Source organism: Leucoraja erinacea, chromosome 30, assembly GCF_028641065.1.
Source record: "Leucoraja erinacea ecotype New England chromosome 30, Leri_hhj_1, whole genome shotgun sequence".
In the NCBI taxonomy this organism is placed as follows: domain Eukaryota; kingdom Metazoa; phylum Chordata; class Chondrichthyes; order Rajiformes; family Rajidae; genus Leucoraja; species Leucoraja erinaceus.
Window position 1 is genome coordinate 11,744,088 of NC_073406.1, and position 21,060 is coordinate 11,765,147.

A 21,060-nucleotide genomic window follows, 5' to 3' on the forward strand; every position below is an offset into this window, starting at 1 on the left:
AAAGGATTGGACAGGCTAGATGCAGGAAAAATGTTCCCCATGTTGGGAGAGTTCAGAACCAGGGGTCACAGTTTAAGTATAAGGGGTTGGTCATTTTGGACTGAGATGAGGAAAAACTTTTTCACCCAGAGAGTTGTGAATCTGTGGAATTATCTGCCACAGAGGGCACCGGAGGCCAATTCACAAGATGTTTTCAAGAGAGAGTTGGATTTAGCTCATAGGGCTAAAGCAATCAGGGGATAAGGGGAAAAAACAAGAATGGGGTACTGATTTTAGTTTAATCAACCATGATCATATTGAATGGCGGTGCTGGCTTGAAGGGCTGAATGGCCTACTCCTGCACCTATTTTTCTATGTTTCTATGTGTACTGAAGTTACTTAAGTGTTAAATCTGCTTATGGTTGTTAGAATACACCTCACTTGTCAGTTGAGTGTGCTGCACTTTGTATAGCTTTATATCAGATAATCCCTGATAGTTTTTGTGCAATGTACTATTGCTTGTATAAATATTATTTTATTATAGCATTTAGTGAATCATAAAAAGCTTTTTAAATGAGTTATGGGTTGTGCTACCCTGTGAGCTTTGACTAGTTTTACCCAAAGCACAGCCGTTCAGGCTTAAGATAGAGGCAATGTCTTGCTTCTCTCCTGGTGCCTTGCTTGCCAGGAAACTCTCTGCCTCTCTGTAACATTTTCCATCCTTTTGTCATTTTAACCATTCCTGTCCTATCATCCCAGCACTGGTCCAAACAAAAGAGACTTCTGCCTCCTTGAATCAAGGAGCACAGAGACTGGTTTGGAATGGGCTTCATTACTGGGTTGAAGTGAAACAAACTTTTCAAGGCCTTCTTCACTGGCCCTCCCAACTACTGCCAGACGGCAGTTCTCCAAGAACTTAGTGCTACTTGAGCTTTAATCATCGCTGGTGGTCATGTCTTGAGCTGCCAAGACCCTGTCCTCTATAATTGTCCTCCTGACCTCTCCACTTGTCTTGACTCCATTTAGATCTGCCTTAAAATCTGTTTTTATGACCAAGCATTTGCTCATAGAAACAAGGAAACACAGAAACATACAAAAATAGGTACAGGAGTAGGCCAGCACCTTCGAGCCAGCACCGCCATTCAATATGATCATGGCCGATTATCTAAAATCAGTAACCCGTTCCTGCTTTTTCCCCATAACCCTTGATCAGCAAATTTTGTTTCTGGAATAGAAAGGAATTTACTAAACGCTAGCTTGCAAAAATAAATGTAAGAACAATTTATGTTTATACAGCAACATTACATCAAGCATAAGTTACAGGGAGATGAAGGGTGGAAAGTACAAAGGAAATGCCTGGGGTAAGGCATTAAAGATTGTCAAGGCAATGCTGGCATTAGAAAAACAGCAATTGAAGCAGAAAAGAAACAAATTAAAAGAGTGCATTTTGTCATGTTTTATTAGATAGATAATGAATCCCACACCATTGTAGGAATCAGGAGATTATGCATTGATGTACCCTCAGCACATGGAATTTAGTGAGGGTTTATGTGGTCTTTGGAAATATGGAAGGAGTGGTGTATGAACAGAGCCAGAATGAAAAGATATCAATTATTGTTGAAGAAAATCTAACAACAAAGGAGCAAAGTGAATCAGGCTCTATATATAATATAGAAACAAGGAACAGCAAATGCTGATTTACAAAAAAAGACTGAAAGTGCTGGAGTAACTCAGTGGATCAGGCAGCATCTCTGGAGAACATGGATAGTGACATTTCGGGCTGGGACCCTTTTTCAGATAGAATCATAGAGTGATACAGTGTGGAAACAGGCCCGTTGGCCTAACTTGCCCACAGCGGCCAACATGTCCCAGCTACACTAGTCCCACCTGCCCGCATTTGGCCCATATCCTTCCAAACCTGTCCTATCCATGAATCTGTCTAACTGTTTCTTAAATGTTGGGATTGTCCCTGTCTGAGCTAACTCCTCTGGCAGCTTGTTCCATACACTCACCGCTCAGATTCCTGTGAAATCTTTTCCCCTTCACCTTAAACCTATGTCCCCTGGTTCTTGATCCAACTACTCTGGGCAAGAAACTCTGTGCATCTACCCGATCTACTCCTCTCATGATTTTATACACCTCTATAAGACCACCCCTCATCCTTCTGCGCTCCAAGGAATAGAGTCCCAGCCTACTCAACCTCTTACTATACCTCAGACCTTCTATTCCTGGTAACATCCTCATAAAATATATGTTAAAAATGTACTTCAATTGCAAATATACACGGAATGTCTTGATAGGACTCAACAAAGACGAAGATTTCTTTCCTCTGCAAACAAGGATTACTGAGAATTCTTAAATGGTATTCATTATAAGATTTGAATGAACCTCGGAAACTTTTCAAGGTAATCAGCCATATTAATGTGGGACAGGCAAAGGGAAGGACAAAGAAGACACAACATTAGAGGTAACACTCAGTTATCTGCATTCAGACAAAGCTCACGATGAATACCATTCCAAGAATCTCTGTGCTCCTAAGAGCCATAACTTCAACGACTCATACAGCACGGAAACAGGCCCTTCGGCCCAGCTTGCCCATGCTGACTGAGATGTCCCATCTACACTCGTCCTACCAGCCCACATTCAGCCCATATCCCTCTAAATCTTACCTATCCATGTCCTATCCATGCCTCTATCCAAACGCCTTTTAAATGTTGTTATAGTACCTGCCTCAACTACATTTTTGGCAGCTCGTTCCATATGCCCACCACCCTCTTGTTTGATAAGGTCAGAATATTTACACTTTGCACTATGACCTCCGATGCAGAAGTTTGTGAGACCAAGTCCCACTCAAGAATCCTGAAGTGGCGCTTTACTCCAGCCAACATAGAGGGCGCTATCAGAGATCTCTCTCTCGGATACATCATTGGATTGCAACGTATTTCTCCTCAGATGGGCGTGAGGTGAACCATGGCTATATCTTGCAGGTGAATTTTCCCTCTACATTGATTTGCAACTAATCACCTTTATCACACTACACTCTGTGGGAGATTGTTGCACTAAAATTGACGACCAAATTGGTGGCTGCAGTTATTTCAGACCAGTTGGCTAAGAGGCAGAGGTCGCGAGGTTGTGAAAGGGACTAAAAAAAATGCACAACATTTTAATGTGTTTGCTGCGGTGTTCTCAAGATGTTCATCAGACATGCGATGGAAATGGCATGATTTATATTCTGTTTATGTATAGAGATGCAACCAACTTAGAACCGCATTCATATGTGTTTAGGCAGACCAAAATACTGGGGATTCCAGTAAACATGGTTGGTGAGACAGACGGCACATGAGGTTGGCTTTAAATGTAGCACGAACCAAACCCTTCAGCTCCACCACATTTTTTGAGGCCATAGAACATAGTGTGCCAACACACCACAACAAACAAGTGGACCCTTTCATCAAAGGTGGGCTAAGGAACTCACCACAGTCATGCACATGTAATTACTGCTGAGCCTATAGACAGCTTTAATTTGTGTTTAAAGAACACTCCGAGGATAATAATGCTGATAGTCGGCCACTGAAGTAACCCTGTTTTGCCTCAACACTGTCCAGGTCACCTGAGCACAAGGCCCCCGATATGTTTCCAAGTCAATGAGATTTCTTACTAAAAGGGTCCACTTCTAGGGACAGTTTGAAAGTGTTCAAGATAAAGCTGGAAAGTGTCTGAAAACAAAAAATACGCAGGACTAGAGGGAGAGAGCAGAGACATGGGATCAGTTGGATCGCTTTGCTTTGCTTTGCAGTGAGCCAGTATGAATTCAATGGACCAAATGGCCATCATCCACGCTAAATGAAATGCGGTAAATTGAAAATGAAAAAAACACAGGTGGTGGAAATTTGAAAATGAAAGACAACATCCCTTACACACTCAGCTGGTTTGGGCAGTATCTGTGGAAAGAAAAACAACAGCCTTCAACCAGTCTGAAGAAGAGTCTCGACCCAAAACATCGCCTATTCTTTCGCTCCATAGATGCTGCCTTACCAGTTGAGTTTAGCCAGAATTTTTGTGTACCTTCAACCTGAAACATTATTTTTGTCCGCAGTAATATCCTTTGAAAACTTTTTCTTTTAATTATCCAGAATTGCAAGGAAGCTATGAGCAGGGACCAGGCTTTGGGACGATGTATTCAGACTGTCAGTGTAGGAGGATGAGAAGAGATCTAGTGGTGTAAAGTAATGCACCTCATTTGAATGAAGGGAGGAGATATAAATCAAATGGCACAAACATAAAGGGTGAACAAGTGCATAGAAGGTTTGAAGTCGATATATTTGTTAGTTTCAAGAAGACCGCATCTATCATCACAAACCCCCTGCCATCTGGGTCTGAAGTTCAAAGTCCTACACCACCGGTTTTAGGAACAGCTTCTCCCCTACAACCATCAGGTTCTTGAACCCACCTACCCAAACCCAATCCCACTTTGGCAATAGGACCTTTTATCTTTTCACTGCCTTCTATAATCTATATATAATGCATGTTTTGTGCCTTGTCTGTGTGATGCTGCTGCAAGCAAGTTATTCATTGTACCTGTACTTCACCGTGCTTGTGCAGAAGGCAACAAACTCAGCTTAACTTGGAATAAGTAGACCTAATGTGCTGGACTAACTCAACGGGTCAGGCAGCATCCTGGAGAACGTCGATAGGTGGCGTTTTGGGTTGGGACACTTCAGTCTGAAGAAGGGTCTCGATCCGAAACATTGCCTATCCATGTTCTCTGGGGATGCTGCCAGACCTGCTGCGTTACTCCAGCACTTTGTGTCAATATTTTGCAAACCCGCATCTGCTGTTCTTTGTTTCTACATCTTCAGCTTGACTTGACTGGATAGAAATGAAATCATGGTGTTTGGACTATCTGGTAGTTTAAAATTAATGTGTTCAATAGAAATAAAAACAGCGAGAGATGTAAACCTGCCATGCTAATTTGTTCTCATCCACCTTACACTCCAGTGCATGGTTAGAATGAAACCATTCTCCCACCTTATGAGCTCCAACAGGATACAGACTGGAATAAAATGATCTAATCAATGGTCTGGATAAAACAAAGCTGTCCTATGATAAAATGAGAATGTTCAATCAGTGGCAGTGACAATGCTCCCTCCAATACTGGCACAAGAATGTCTTATTTTTCAATGCTACCACAGTCATGCAGCCGTTTCTGGAGTGTTGTGTCTCGTCGACAACTGTGGCATCTTTGAGCTGACACTAAAGAATTGTCACAGACACAAAACCAGGCCACAATGGTCAATTGTCTTTCTAAGTATCGCACAGAATGCCGTATCGAAATCGGAGCATGTATACGAGGTTAAACTAGAGAACCATTGTAATTCAGATAAGCGTTTATATTGTGGGCAGCACAATGGTGACGCTTGCAGAGTCGCTGTTTCATGTGCCAGAGACCCGGGTTCAATCCAGAACGCTGGTAATATCTATGTTGAGTTTGTACATTTTACCTGAAACTGACCAGCTATCCTCTGGATGCTCCGGTTTCCTCCCATCCTTTGGATGCTCCGGTTTCCTCCCACATCACAAAAGTGCGAGGGTGTTGGTAGGTTAACTGGCCATGTGCGTGGGTGAGTGTTAAAATCTTGGGGGAGTTGATGAGAAAGTGGGAGAGAATTAAAAAAAAACTGGGGTTAATGTAAATGAGTGGGTGATGGTTGACATAAAATCAGAGGATCATAGGGCCAGTTTCCATGCTGCATCTCACAATGATTCTGATTACCTATATTGTAAAATGCTCCAACAAAGAATGAACAATGCACTCATATAAACAGTCTATTTAGAGGCAGATTTAGTGCAGGGAAGTAATTACAGTTTAGTACATCATTAGAGAATTTAACTGAACCTCTACAACTAAGCATAAAACTTACAAGATATTCGGGAGTTAGGCTATTTGTGAATGCCTGAAATTAATGCCAGTTCAAGTGCTTCTAATGTACTGTAATTGTAATGGGAAAGACCGTAAGCAACGCAGGCATGTTGGATCGCTGACAACAACTTTGGGATTTCCAAATTAGAAACATAGAAACATAGAAACATAGAAAATAGGTACAGGAGTAGGCCATTCAGCCCTTCGAGTCTGCACTGCCATTCAATATGATCATGGCTGATCATCCAACTCAGTATCCTGTACCTGCTTTCTCTCCACACCCCTTGATCCCTTTAGCCACAAGGGCCACATCTAACTCCCTCTTAAATATAGCCAATGAACTGGCCTCAACTACATTCTGTGGCAGAGAATTCCAGAGATTCACCACTCTCTGTGTAAAAAATGTTTTTCTCATCTCAGTCCTAAAAGATTTCCCCTTTATCCTTAAACTGTGACCCCTTGTTCTGGACTTCCCCAACATCGGGAACAATCTACCTGCATCTAGCCTGTCCAACCCCTTAAGAATTTTGTAAGTTTCTATAAATTAAGCCACAATTGTACAAGGTTGCTGTGGTTTCACGGAATAAGCACCGGTGATATTGGTTTCATTATTTCTTTACAATCAGGCTGATTGCCACTGGATTGTTGACATGCCCAAAAAAAACGGAGTATAAAACAGCACCCTTAAAAAAATGACTATAGTACCCAACAAGAAATTTCTTAATATATAAACCTTCTTGTTCTGTCGTATGTCTTTTAGACCTGCGGCTCCGTTGAGGCGAGCCAGGCCAACGTGCCAAAATAATAAATAATATAATAACTTTATTTATAGAGCACTTTAAAAACAACCACTTTTGCAACAAAGTGCTGTACATGACTAATCATGGACAAAAAATTATTACATGACAATAAAAACATTAAAAGAGAGAGTACAAACAATAAAATTAAAACATTAAAAGCACTAAAACAGGAGCAAAGTCTCAAGCAGGGTCAAAAGCCAAGGAATATAAATGTGTTTTAATACTGGTTTTGAAGATGGACAGTGAGGGGGCCTGTCTGATGTGCAATGGCAGAGTGTTCCATAGCGCCAGAGCAGCAACAGAAAAGGCTCTATCCCCTCTGAGCTTCCGCTTAGACCTCGGTACTTCCAGGAGCAGCTGAATATATACACTTCAACTTCAACTTATACAGCACCATTACATAAAGAGATTTCACCCTGCTCTAACAATGGATCAATAGCATCCCACTTGGTATTACATAAACAACTTAGGGACTTTAAAAAAAAATTGAATAAATTTGTGTGGGTGACCCCTCCCCCTCCTATTGGCCCATTGAAATGTGATTCACTAGACTTATTGATGATCTAACGTTGGTAGATATTTAGCAAGATCAGTATTGCTAAGTCTTGTTTACAATGTTAAATAAACTTCTCTTATGACTCATTCCAAAAGCTAAATATATCTGTCTGTCCCACTGATTCACTCTGGCATTTTGTGTCTATATTCTATATTCTACAGGGGTTATGAACAGCAGTCAGACATTCAGCCCCTCAGGTTCACCACACAAGGTAGTACGATCATAGTTAATCCAACATTCCTCGTACTACTTTCCTGCCCTTTTCCCATAACCCCGGATAGTCTTATCGATTAGAAATCGATCTACCTCAATCTAATAAAACCAAAGGACCTTGCCCTCACAACTCTCTCTGGCAAGGAGTCTCCAACTCACCGAGAAAATAAATTCTTCTACATGGGCAATCCCTTTCATCTGGGACCATGCTCTGCATTTAGACTTCCATGAGAGGAAACCTTCGCTCAGCAGTTACCCCATCTATCCCTCTAAGTATCTTATTTGCTTAAATAAATCTTTCCCTTATGCTTATGACCTCTAATTTATAACTAGCATCAAGATTCACAATAGCATCCTGGTCGGCACAGACATAGCGGGCTGAAGGGCTATACTGTCCTACGTTCTATATTCTTGACACATTAAACATTCGCATATGAGCAATTGAGTTAGCTTGTTCCAATGCACAATGAGAACTGTGATCTAACTCCATTTATCATTCATCCATCCCTCAATACCTTTGTTAACAAAAGCAAATCAATCTCACCAGAATAAAATTAATTACATTTCCCACTCCTTTTGTGCAGTGTCTCTTCCTTCACTTCACTCTCGACCGGATTTGGTTTTAATTTTTAATCTCAGCTACTCATCCTAGTCTCTTCTCACAGTGAAAGCAGTTTGTCTCCATTGTGCCTGTTACTTGTCATTAACACTGAGTAAACAACAATCAAATCACCGTTCAATCTTCTAATTCAAGAACTAGTTTCTTCAATCTCTCTTCTCATCAGTGAGTCCTCAGACTTCAGATGGCACTGGTGCTCTCTCCTCAAGGCCAATGCATTGTTCCTAATGTTTAATGGCCAGAGCTTCTCACAGGACTGAACAGAATTTTTAAATAGTTGAACACATGAAGGAATTTTTCATGTAAAAGCCAAATAAAAAACTGATCAAGTAATAGCAAACAATGTTGGAAATATGGAGAGAAAAATAGAATTGACATTTCGTCAATGGCTTTCTGATGAAAGTTTTATACTGCACAGGTGCTGTCTGGATTATTGTGTGTTAACTGCATTTTTCCTTTTATTTAGGAAATTATTGATGTGACTGTATCTCTGTGGACTAGTCTTTGTATAAATGTATTTATGTACATGTACATGACTATGGCTGTGTGCCTTTCTACGCAACATGAAATCCTGGAGTAACTCAGCAGGACAGGCAGCATCTCTGGAGAAAATGAATAGGTAACATTTCGGGTTGTGACCCTTCTTCAGACTGATTAGACGGAAGAAGGGTTACCACCCAAAACGTCACCTATCCCAGTCCCAGTCTCAGTCTCAGTCTCAGTCTGATGGTGTTTTGAACCAAAACGCCGCCATTCCCTCACTCCATAGATGCTGCCTGTTCCGTTGAGTTACTCCAGCATTTTGTGTCTGTCATTGGTGTAAACCAGCATCTGCAGTTCCTTCCTTCATATTTCTATATAAAACGTTTGGTCTGAGAATTTAATATTTCATGCGACCATTCAGAAGGAGAAAGAAGCTGATTCTGGGTCTATTGAACGAATGGCTTTAATGGATGAAGCAAAAGGCATCATTGGGTCACCTGGAGAATAACTTCTTAATTCTAAAAGGAAATAGCTTTTAGCCATTGGTGTAGCCCAGTGCTGATGAACAGTTGTTTTTCCACCAGCCTGAAAGATAAAGCATGGGGACCAGATAATACAGTCCAGCTGTGGTGACATCATTGCAGATGTGAGAGAGGTCAAACCACATGTGGTATAGTCTGTCTCTGTTAACAGAAACCAGAACTCGATTCACACACGTCTCTTCCTGGCTCATTACAAAGGAAATGCAATTAGCTGAGACCTAAAGCAAGCAAAACAGGGGATTGTTGTTTCCACATGGAGTCTATCAGCAAACAGGAAGTGAAAATCAAATCAAAACCCCTAAATGAGGAACTGCAATCATTTACCTTGTTTTCACTGGCTTAATGCAACCATATGCATTTGTCAAGAAATGAGGCGATTTAAACGCAGCTTTCCCTGCAATGCATGAAATAGCAAAGAGTTACCGATTCACCGGATGATGTTTTATTTTCCCAATTGGGAATGTCAGGTCTGGAAGGCCCTCCCCAGATGCAGAACAAGCTTTTCCTCACACGAAAGGATGCAAGTTGACGGTTTCAATTATGCAATACAAACAGACATGGTGGGCTGGAGTAAGAAAATCCTATGGAACTCTAGCCGGCTACCGAGGCTGAATAATCAAGCTTTGGACTTTATTGTGGCAAATGCCTTTCTGCGACACGATGGCGCAGTGGTAGAGTTGCTGCCTTGCAGCACCAGGGTTCAATCTCGACCAAGGGCGCTGTCTGTATGGAGTTTGTACGTTCTCCCCGTTACCGCGTGGGTTTACTCCAGGATCGTCGGTTTCCACCACACTCCAAAGACGTACAGGTTTGTAGGTTAATTGGCCTGGTGTATGTGTGTGAATTGTCCCTAGTGTGTGTGCAAGATAGTGTGAATGTGCGGGTATTGCTGGTCTTGCGGAGTCTGTGGGCCTGTTTCCGCGCTAAACTAAACGGCGACAGCTGCATTTTCTGTGCTGTCACTCAGTCAACGAGAAACATTCGTAGAACATACACAAACACGGATGGAAGAGGTGCAATGAAGAACAGCGCAGTAGACAGACAGAGAATGGATTCAGCGTCCTGCCCAAAGACTGGGTGGGCATGGCAGGTGATGGGGGTATTTATAGCGAAGAGTTCCAGAGTGGTGCAAGAAAATGGATGGAAGAATAATTAAATAAGTGTGAAGTAAATGTAGATGTTATCAGAGGAGGCCTAGATACACACAGCCTCTGGTTTACAGATGGGCTCCATTCCTGAGAGATGTTGAGAAAACTGATTTCAGAAATGTTGATTTTCTATAGCTACCCAGGTCGTATTGTTCCACGTGCACTTGCTGTAATTGTTGCATTGGTTAAAATATTCACCCTGGCACACCCCATAATTAAACTAGCTATTAGAATGCATACTGTATCCAGTCATTAATAAATGCCCTGAAACTTTATATTTTCATTATTATTTTACTGCTCTCGTGAAAACTAAACGCTTTGAAAATGTATGGGAGAATTTGCATGCAGTCGCATTTCCGTAAGTCAGGTTATCCGCAACCAGGGAGCTTCTGTATGTGTGAGGAAGTGAGACTGCAGAAGGTCGCTTCATCAGGCTAAGGTAGGAGTCAATTAAATGAATTGTTACCGCAGAGTGAACCTAGTGGAGAACAGAGACCCAGCTACGTTTTGCGAGCTCTGCGGAGATGGGTGGCATTTCCCCCAAAGCCTTGAGAGTCTTTGGACAAGATGTCGGGTAACGACAAAGTCATTCAATGAATCAGGCATCTTGGATATGATAGGGTTAATGTTTATCAAGCTGAATGCAGAAGGTGGACAATATTTCAGGTCAGGATGGAATGGAAATTCAGCGATGAGCTGTAAAGAACAGGAAAATTGTGCATCTAGATTAAGCTTGAATGGCAGTGAGGTGTCATTGGTAGAGGTACAATGGTGTATCTGGTAGAGTTGCTGCCTCACAGCTCCAGATATGCTGGTTCAATACCAACCTTGGCTGCTGTATATGTGGGGACTTATACCCTCTTGAGAAGTGAAAGAGTAGTCCTGCCAAACTTCAAGCTCCTAGATAGAAATTTAGGTAAAAAGAAGATTATGTGAAAAAAAAAAACAAGATCCTAATGTACCAGATATTCTGGACAAGTATAGAATGAGTAGGAATAAAATATAAAGCTAAATTAGGAAATGAAAGAGCGGTAGGAACAAAGAAACAGGCAAATGTACTTGAAGAGAATTCAACAATCTTTTATAAGTATTTGAGAAGCAAAAATATATTTACATAAAGAGTAGGTAGGGCTTATTAGAAGGTAAAGCGGTCACTGTATGTGGAGGCAGACAAAATGAGTGAGATCCATTGCAAATATTTCAGAGACGGCCGTCACAAAAGAGGGAATGTTGCCACTGTTGTCGTTATCAAGATCAAGTGTGAAATATTGGCTAGAATAATCGAGAGAGTGTTATAGGAGTTAGCATCTTTGAAAACAAATCATCACCAGGCCAGGGTGAAATATGTCCCAGGCTGCTAAAGGAAGCAAGGCAGGAAGCTGCAGAGCCCTGGCTGGAGTTTATCATTCCTCTCTGGCTCCAAGAGTGGGTCAGGGGGTCGCTGGGTGTTCAAATAAGGAGGTGGGAATGAACCAAATCAGTGTAACTTCCACCCTGTGAGGAAATGCATTTAGCAAGATTTAGTGGGGAAAGGGAATGTGCTATAAATGAGAGGACATTGAGGACTCTGGAGGAACAGAAGGACTTTGAAAGGCATGCCAATCGATTCCTAAAGGTAGCAGGACTAGTCGATAAGTTGGTTAGAGAGAAATAGTAGAAGGCATGACTGACCATGGGTGATGCATCCTGGTCGGATGCAAGCCTGGGCGATGTCATATGGAGGACAGGCTGTTGCCCATGCAGCACGTCCCCCCCTCTCCACGTCGCTGATCGATCCAAAGGAACAGCAGGGCCGTTACAGTTTGGCACCAGCACCGTCGCAGGAGCTGCCAGAGCGAGGTTGTAGACAACGACGAACTGCCTTAGGGGCTCCAACTCCGTATTTTCTTGAGGTTTACTCCTGGAGCCTTTTCCATGACTGGATATGGCCACAAAGCAGTGGAGGTTTTAAATCAGAGTTTTCCCTCTCCTAGATGGACCACCTTCCCAGGCTGACGAGCCCCATCTGCCCGAGACTCGTGGGGGCGGGAGCGCCTACCTTCACGTGCAGGTCTATAGCACCTGCCCACTGCCCAGAGAGAAATATGCTTTCCTTTATTAGTCGATGTATAGAACATATGAATAGAAAAGCGACACAGAGTACACACACACATTAAGTAAAGCTTGGGTATTACGTGCATTGCAAGAAACACATGCCTCTAATGGAGTGGGTGCATGGGACAAGGATTTTGCTAAAACTGGAGGTCAGGCTATGGGGAGAGATTGGATCAGCTAGAGTTGTTTTCTTTGAAACAGAGGGTGCTGTGGGGAAACTTAACCGAGGTGTCTAAAACTTTGCGGCTCAAATAGAATAAAAGGGAGGAAATGTTGCCCTTTGCAGCAGTCAGTAATCAGGGGCATGGATTTAAGTAATTGCTGGAAGGATCAGAAGAGAGACGAGGAAACACTTTTTTCACTGCCTTAGGCAGTAGAGAGAGAAAACCTCGTCACATTTAAACAGTACTTGGATGTGCACTTGAAGAGTCATGACCTGCAGGGTTACACATTAAGAGCTGGAAGTTGGGTTCATTTAATCTAGTTTAGAGATACAGCGTGGAAACAGGCGCTTCGGCCCACCGAGTCGGCGCCAATCAGCGATCCCCGCACATTAATACTATTCTACACAGACAAGGGGCAATTTACAAGTTTACCAAGTCAATTTATCTACAAACCTCTAGGTCGTTGGAGTGTGGGAGCAAACTGGAGCTCCTAGATAAGCCCACGCATGTCACGGGAGAACGTACAAACTCCATACACACAGTGCCCGTAGTCAGGATCGAACCCAGGGCTCTGGCGCTGTATGGAAACAACTCTACCGCTGTGCCACCATGCTGCCCATTGACTGGATAAAGACATAGAGAACCAAACACGCCCCCTTCTGGCTGTTAATTTGCTATAACTCGATGTGACTACTTATAAGGAGTAAAGGGGTACACAGCAAGTGCCAGTGGGGGGCTCCAGATCCTCAGTGTAGTTCCTGGTATTACTATACAATACGATACCAGACTGATTCCTGGGATGTCAGGACTGTCTTATGAAGAAAGACTGGATAGACTTGGTTTATACTCTCTAGAATTCAGGAGATTGAGGGGGGATCTTATAGAAACTTACAAAATTCTTAAGGGGTTGGACAGGCTAGATGCAGGAAGATTGTTCCTGATGTTGGGGAAGTCCAGGACAAGGGGTCACAGCTTAAGGATAAGGGGGAAATCCTTTAAAACCGAGATGAGGAGAACTTTTTTCACACAGAGAGTGGTGAATCTCTGGAACTCTCTGCCACAGAGGGTAGTTGAGGCCAGTAAATTGGCTATATTTAAGAGGGAGTTAGATGTGGCCAAGGGGATCAGAGGGTATGGAGAGAAGGCAGGTACGGGATACTGAGTTGGATGACCAGCCATGATCATATTGAATGGCGGTGCAGGCTCGAAGGGCCGAATGGCCTACTCCTGCACCTAATTTCTATGTTTCCTATGTTTCTATGATAGAGCTTCATTTATCCCATGAGGGAAATTGGTCTGCCAATAGTCATATAAACACACAAGGTACATGAAACATGGAATTAAAGTGATGAATGGAAAGTCCAGGATTGGGGATGTGCAAATATTGGAGAAGGGGGAAGAGGGGAAGGGGGAAAGGGGGGAGGGGTCTCAGCCTACCCCACAACAGAAGGGGGATGAGTTGTACAGTTTGTACAGTTGTACAGTTGTACAGCAGGGAAAAAGGATCTCATTCCACGCACAAGCTGCTCAATCCAGTCGAAGATGTTCATAAATCTCTTGAACTGTTACATGTTATAATGCCGAGACCTATATTCTGTACTCTGCATCTCTCCCTCTATTTTGGCTTGATCTTTTGTAATTGAGTTTGTGTTGATTGTACTCATGTATAACATTATCTGATTTGATTGGATAGCAAAGGTTTTCCTCTGTGTGGAAAGGAACTGCAGATGCTGGGTTAAACCAAAGATAGACACAAAATGCTGGAGTAACTCAGCGGGACAGGCAGCATCTCTGGAGAGAAGGACTGGGCTACACTTTGTGTCGAGACTCTTCTTACGGAGACAATAAGAAACCTAAACCTAAACCAAAAGCTTGTGAATGACTATCATTCTCTGCATGCACGTCGCATACGGAGCAATGATATATAAAGTTTGCAACCTCTGATTCATGGTTTTGGACCTGAATCATAGTGGGATTGGGTGGGAAAATGCCCTTGAAGCAAATGATCAGCCATGATGTCAATAAACGGTGGAACAGGCTCGGGTAAATACATCAGCCACGATTGAATGACGGAGCAGACTTGATGGGCCGAATGGCCCTATTCTGCCCCTAGAACTCATGAACATCCTTTTGCATGACCATTTCCCCGTTATATCGAGCTGCCCATTGTAACATCCTGAGGGAGATTGCTACATTCTATACTCGCTGCTCTACAATGCTACTCCATACAGTACATCACTACTCCATATGCTCTGAATAATTTTTTTTGAAATGTTAAAAATAAACTTGGCATTGGTTTTGTGAAGAAATGAAATGGCAGACACTTGCACTGGCACTCCTTCTGTGTTAACATCTGTTTCCTAAAGAATTGCATTAAGGTCGACGATTCCTGGCAGCAAAATGTAACTCGGCTGAACAGCTTACATGTGGAAAGCCAAAATTGCAACATTTTAGTCCATAGTAGTCTGTGTTTAAATACGTACCACATTCAATCTATCGAGTGTCAATGCATGTTTTATGTGGTTTGTCCATTCGGCAATGTTCTAGGCACAGCGGCTAGATGTAACGTCATTTGCCTGATGTTGACCGTCACTGGATGAAATGTAAGAGCCACTGGGACAAAGAGATGAGCTTTTTAATAAATTGAACAACTGAAGGGTTTGTTCGAGTATTTCCATGATTACTCGTAAAGGTCAGCTAATTGTTAGCTGAGTCAGACAGCCTTGCTGGGAATGGACTTGTACGAAACAGTGATGGGATTAATAGTTGACGTTGGACATTTTGAATGCATTGCCCAATTTTGGTTTCCAAAAAGCACAATCCATTTGATCGCATTTAATAATTGAACTGCTTTGGCCCAGCAGTTAGTGTGGTTGCATTCTTCAGGTTTTACTGTACCCTTTGGGCTGCCAGAATAGTGGCAGAAAGTGCACTGGAAAATGTGCAGATAATCCTCACAATGTGCAGGTAATTAGACAAGCATTGAATTGTGTCACCCCGCTCTTGCTTCACATTTACCCTACACATTCCCCCATCTATATGAGCCCACATCTGAACTCTCCCTAAGATATCTTTACCACTTTCTTCCTTTGGCCCCTGTCTCATGTAAATTCTCATTTCAATTCATTATATTCCCTGGCCATAGATTCCAATGACTGTCGGCACCCTCTTGATCCCTCTCTCCACATACATTGGACTTTGTATTAGGAACTGATCAGTTAAAGTACGCTACAATGCTGAGAAACATACTCTGCACTCTGTATCTTCTGCTCTGCTGTATCTATTGTGTACAATTTTGGTCGTTCTGATAGCATTAGAATGAGTACAGAAAAGATTCACCAGGATGTTGTCTGGAATGGAGTGCTCTACTCACAAGTAGAGATTGGATACATTGGGATTATTCTCACTGAAACTTAAGAAGTTGAGGGGTAACTCTATAGAGATTTATATAATTATTATGAGGGGCAGAGATATGGTTGATAGAATCTCGTTCCTTAGGTTGGGGTGTCTAAAACACAAGGGTGAGAGGAGAGAATTTTGAAGGAGTTCTGTGGGGTAGGTTTTGACACAGAGGATGGTGAATATCTGGAATAAGCTGCCAGAAGAAGTGGTCAGGGTAGTTACAATTACAATGTCTATTTGGTACTTGGATAGGTATTTGGATAGTAAAGGAATTGAGGGAGCGTTGCCTAATGCAGACACATGGGAATAGAGTAGATAGGCATCATGGTTAGCATAGATAAGTTGAACTGAGATTCCCATCCCAATTCTCCGGCCTGCCTCATTGCGGACATTGGACTTTTTCTCCGGAACTGCAGCAAGAAGACTATATTCTGAACTCTGTATCTTACTAATTGCTCTAACTTTGTGCTTGAGTTTGGCATTATTGTATTCATATCTAGTGTTCTCTGATTTGATTGGAAAAAATGCAAACAAAAGATTTTCACTGTACCTTACTACACATTAGAATAATAACCCTAAACCACAACCTAATGTCCCAATGACCAAGTATCTACAGAAGAGCTGTATGGATACAATGGTCCATCATCTACCAGTGTCGCCCTCCTGTGTAGAAGTTACTGGCTGCGGGAAGTCAATGATCTGGTTGGTTTAATTTCAAGCTCCATGAGACTTGCATGATTCAATGATCATCCAGTTGCAGACTAATCATCGCAATCTATCCCCAACAGTTCCCAACAATGGGAGGTCATTTAAGACTGAGGTGAGAAAAAAACTTTTTCACCCAGACAGTTGTGAATTTATCGAATTCCCTGCCACAGAGGGCAGTGGAGGCCAAGTCACTGGATGGATTTAAGAGAGAGTTAGATAGAGCTCTAGGGGCTAGTGGAGTCAAGGGATATGGGGAGAAGGCAGGCACGGGTTATTGATAGGGGAAGATCAGCCATGATCACAATGAATGGCGGTGCTGGCTCAAAGGGCTGAATGGCCTCCTCCTGCACCTATTTTCTATGTTTCTATGTCTATGTTTCTAATTAGCCCACAATAGACCCAGACATAACAAAGGAAAACCCCAGAAGCAAAGAACAATCTAAACAGCAGTCATCAGCCCTCGCGATCATTCATAAAGTTACCCCTCAGATTCTTATTAAATCTTCTCCCCTTCACCTTGAACCCATGCCCTCTGGTCCTCGATTCCCCTACTCTGGGGAAGAAACTCTGTGCATCTACCCGATTTATTCCTCTCATGAGCGTTCCATGCAATGTATAATTGCCTGCAATTCTTTGGACCCAGTCACTAAGTCTGATCCATGCATGACCTTGGCCGCAGAGTCCACGTTCTTTGCAACCCAGGAAAACGGAAACCTTCCCTTATCGTCGACGAGCTTCTAAAGAGACAGAAAACCTGGTGCTGTGCTTAAATAAACAAAAGCAAAAGATTATGCATATACAAACAAAGCAATAGATCCCACACTACAATATAAAACAGGTGCCTTTACGAGCACATGGTGTTGGGTGTAACTCAGCCCAAGCAGCGTAACAAGGAACTGCAGATGTTGGATGACACTGAGAATAGGCAAAAATGCTGGAGTATCTCAGCAGATGCTGCCTGACCCACTGAGTTACACCAGCATTTTGTGTCTATCTTCAGTCTAAGAAGTCTCAGATCTGAGGGAGATCCAGTTACACCATTAGGACGTGCCTGCAGAAACCCAGTTGGCATTGTAAGGCAGTTCTGAACGACACAGAAATGCACTGCCATAGGTTGTCCTTCAGCTAAGATGTTGAAACTTCAGGTGTATTTCCCCACAGGTGGAAGAGAAGATCCCATCACCATATGTTGTGGGGATTTCTCCTTTGGTCTACTATTCCACTACTATGGAGTGGAACTCTTCAGTTCCGGTGTCCACCCATCAAGCTAGAGGGTTGGCAAACAAACTGGTCTATCCCTGGCCCAATCTTCTTCCTTCCAAGGAGCTCAAAGTAACACGTCTAACTCGGAAGATTGCAGAAGTCAACAAATATTTTTTAATTATATAAACTTTAACCAGGTTAGACACAAAATGCTGGAGTAACTCAGCGGGTGCGCAGCATCTCTGTAGAAAAGGACTAGGTGATGTTTCGGATCGGGACCCTTCTTCAGGCAGACCCGAAACATCAGCTATACCTTCTCTCCAGCGATACTGCCCGACCAGCTAGGTTACTCCAGTATTTTAACTACTGACAAAGCTCCTGGATGTTAAATTGCTTACAGCCCTGATAATGTATGGAGTTCTGAATCCACCACAAGACTTATCCCTGTGTTCAGTCATCGTTGTTTAAAAGGAGCCGTCACAATGGATTCATTGAAGCTGCTAATTTGCTGCAATGTATGGATATTTTCATTTTTTATCTCCTTGAAGTCCAGCTGTTAAGAACGATAACGCCATTCTTTAAAGCACTGTGCCTGAGATAGCTGTGCCCTTGATTCTCAAGAGGTCTGGGAAAAGATTGCAGCCTGTGAGAAAATTGGCAATTCTATGGAAACATGAGAAAAACAGTTGAGGACCGTGAGTTTTGAAAGCCTAATGGAAATCTAATCTGTATTCCTTTGTACATTTTAAACTGCGGGGTAATGCAGACTTATTTTTAATTTAAGAACTGCATGCAAACTAATCAATTTTGAGATGCAATAACATATTTCTTCCCCATCTAAATTCTCACACAATGTTAACCCCCCCCAATGAAGCTATCCGTCTAAAAACAAAACAATATTACTTTTCTCTAGTGCCCATCAATACTTCAGGACATACCAAATCCCTCAGCAGCCATTGAAATACTATTGAAGTACAGCAGAAAGTAACACAATCAACATGTGCACAGCAAGATCCATAAAATCGGTAGCATGAAGTCACCTATAGAATCTGCACCAATGAAGATGGTGCAGGGGAGGGGGGGGGGGGGGGGGGGGGGGGGTGAGAGATTGCAACCTTCACGTGGTCCGCCCTGTTTCAACCAATGCAATCAACCTGGCGTGCACAATCAAATAGAACAAGTTGTCATACAACTTTAGGCTGTGCACGTCATACGCAAGAAGAAGAAGAAGATGGGTGGGGATATATATGTTGACAAGGATAATGGTACTATATCTGTGGTATATTAAATAAAGTGAAATTATTTTTTTGCAAACAGTTCAGCAGAAGTATTACCATACATAAGCACAAGTTAGATTAAGTGCAAGTGTATAGGAACTGTACACTGGGACAGCAGACAAGAGTTAGTGCCATTTTTAAGCCCCAGTTGCTGTGAGTGCAGAGTTCTTAACTTGGCCCATAGAAACATAGAAACATAGAAATTAGGTGCAGGAGTAGGCCATTCGGCCCTTCGAGCCTGCAACGCCATTCAATATGATCATGGCTGATCATCCAACTCAGTAACCCGTACCTGCCTTCTCTCCATAGAACCCCTTGTCATCCCCTTAGCCACAAGGGCCACATCTAACTCCCTACTGGTAAATATATCTGTGCCAATGAAATGGCCTCGACTACCCTCTGTGGCAGAGAGTTCAGCAGAAGTTCACCACTCTCTGTGTGAAAAAAGTTCTTAAGTGCTCGATGGGACAGCAGGAGTTAGTGCCATTTTTAAGCCCCAGTTGCAGTGAGTGCAGAGTTCTTAACTTGGCCTTGAAGGCCTGTTGACCTGGCGGCGTTGGAGGGTTGGACTGGCCAAGCGTAGCCACTGGTGTCGCCCACCGCTGCTCCACCGCTCCGTGCGATTGCAAGTTGAATCTGGTCCGCTCGCTCGACTCTTGGAGCGGCGTGCGATCCAGCCGGGCCCCAGCCGGCTTGCATGGATAGTATCCTTTGTTGCAAACCGGTTTACGTCAGCTCAGTTGAGTTTATTGTCACGTGTACCGAGGTACAGTGAAAAGCTTGGTGTTGCGTGCTAACCAGTTAGGAGAAAGACAATTCATGATCACAATCAATCCATTTACAGTGCATAGATTCACAAGGGAATAACGTTTAGTGCAAGGCAAAACCAGCAGAGTCGGGTCAAGGATGGTCCGAGGGACATCAAAGAGGTAGATGGTAGTTCAGCACTGCTCTGATGATGAGCTGCTGTGATAAGACCAGCTCAAAGCATTGTTATTGAAAGCTGACGTCCTTTGCAATCAGACATCATGGGGCATCACTCTTGCCCATTTTGAAAGTGGTGGTTGTGGTATCTTTTCCACCCACCCGAGAAGGCAAACAACTCAATGGTCCTCGCATCTCATGGGATCTCTGCCGATAATGTCAATGAGATAACAAAAAAGGAAAGCAGTAAAAGTGGCTGCTGGCTCACTGTGGTCTCTTCCACCATCAGTGGACAAGGTTGAGATAACCTCCAAAGCACATGTTGGAAGACACTTCCATCCAACAAGGTCAACTATTTCAACAGGAACCACATTTGCTACCTTCCAACCCAGAGGAACCATTCCCGTATCTATGGAAGATGATACCATTCATTACCTCTATAGACATAGCTATCAATATTCTGAGATGTGGATCATCGGATACTTGGAGTGTATCGGTTTCCAAACTCATTAACCTATCTAGAACAGTTGAGTTATTTCGCTGATGCTTATATCTTTTACTCCATCGTTTACACTTGACCCTTGGTTCTCCAGTATTCCTTGGAGATTTCTGTGTGTTCTCTGCAGCCAAACACAAAGTATTTATTTAATTCCTCTGCCATTTCCTTATTCCTCATTATAAATGATCTGGTTTTTATTTATGGGAGAACACACTTACTCCTGCCAGATATTTGCTATTCACAAATCTATGGAAGGGTTTACACTCTAGTTTCTTCTTTCTAGTTAGTTATCTCACTGATTCATGTTCTTCCATTTGTTTACCATTTTCTACATCATCCTTTGCAGAATTCTGCAACTTGCAACATTGCTGCTTTTTCTGGCAACAGTATAAGCCTTTTCCTTAACTTCAATTTCTCCCAATGTCCATGGTTACACCTCTTTTCCCGTTGTTTCATTGGGCATTAAAGGAATGTACAGTTTTGTACAGTTATATCTTATATCTTTAAATGCTGATCATTGCCTGTTCAC

The 21,060-nt window shown here is 42.7% G+C and overlaps 1 protein-coding gene across 2 annotated transcripts in view; it reads left to right on the forward strand.

Annotated features, from left to right (window-relative positions):
• Positions 1 to 9,223: 9,223 nt before the first annotated feature.
• LOC129711641 (guanylin-like) overlaps positions 9,224 to 21,060 on the forward strand; it is a 46,939-nt gene continuing 35,102 nt past the window's right edge. The window contains exon 1 of one of the 2 annotated variants that reach the window (XR_008725883.1): positions 9,224 to 9,920. The gene's annotated coding sequence lies outside the window, so the exon portion shown is untranslated. The remainder of the gene's footprint in view (positions 9,921 to 21,060) is intronic. The other variant, XR_008725882.1, reaches the window with a different exon arrangement.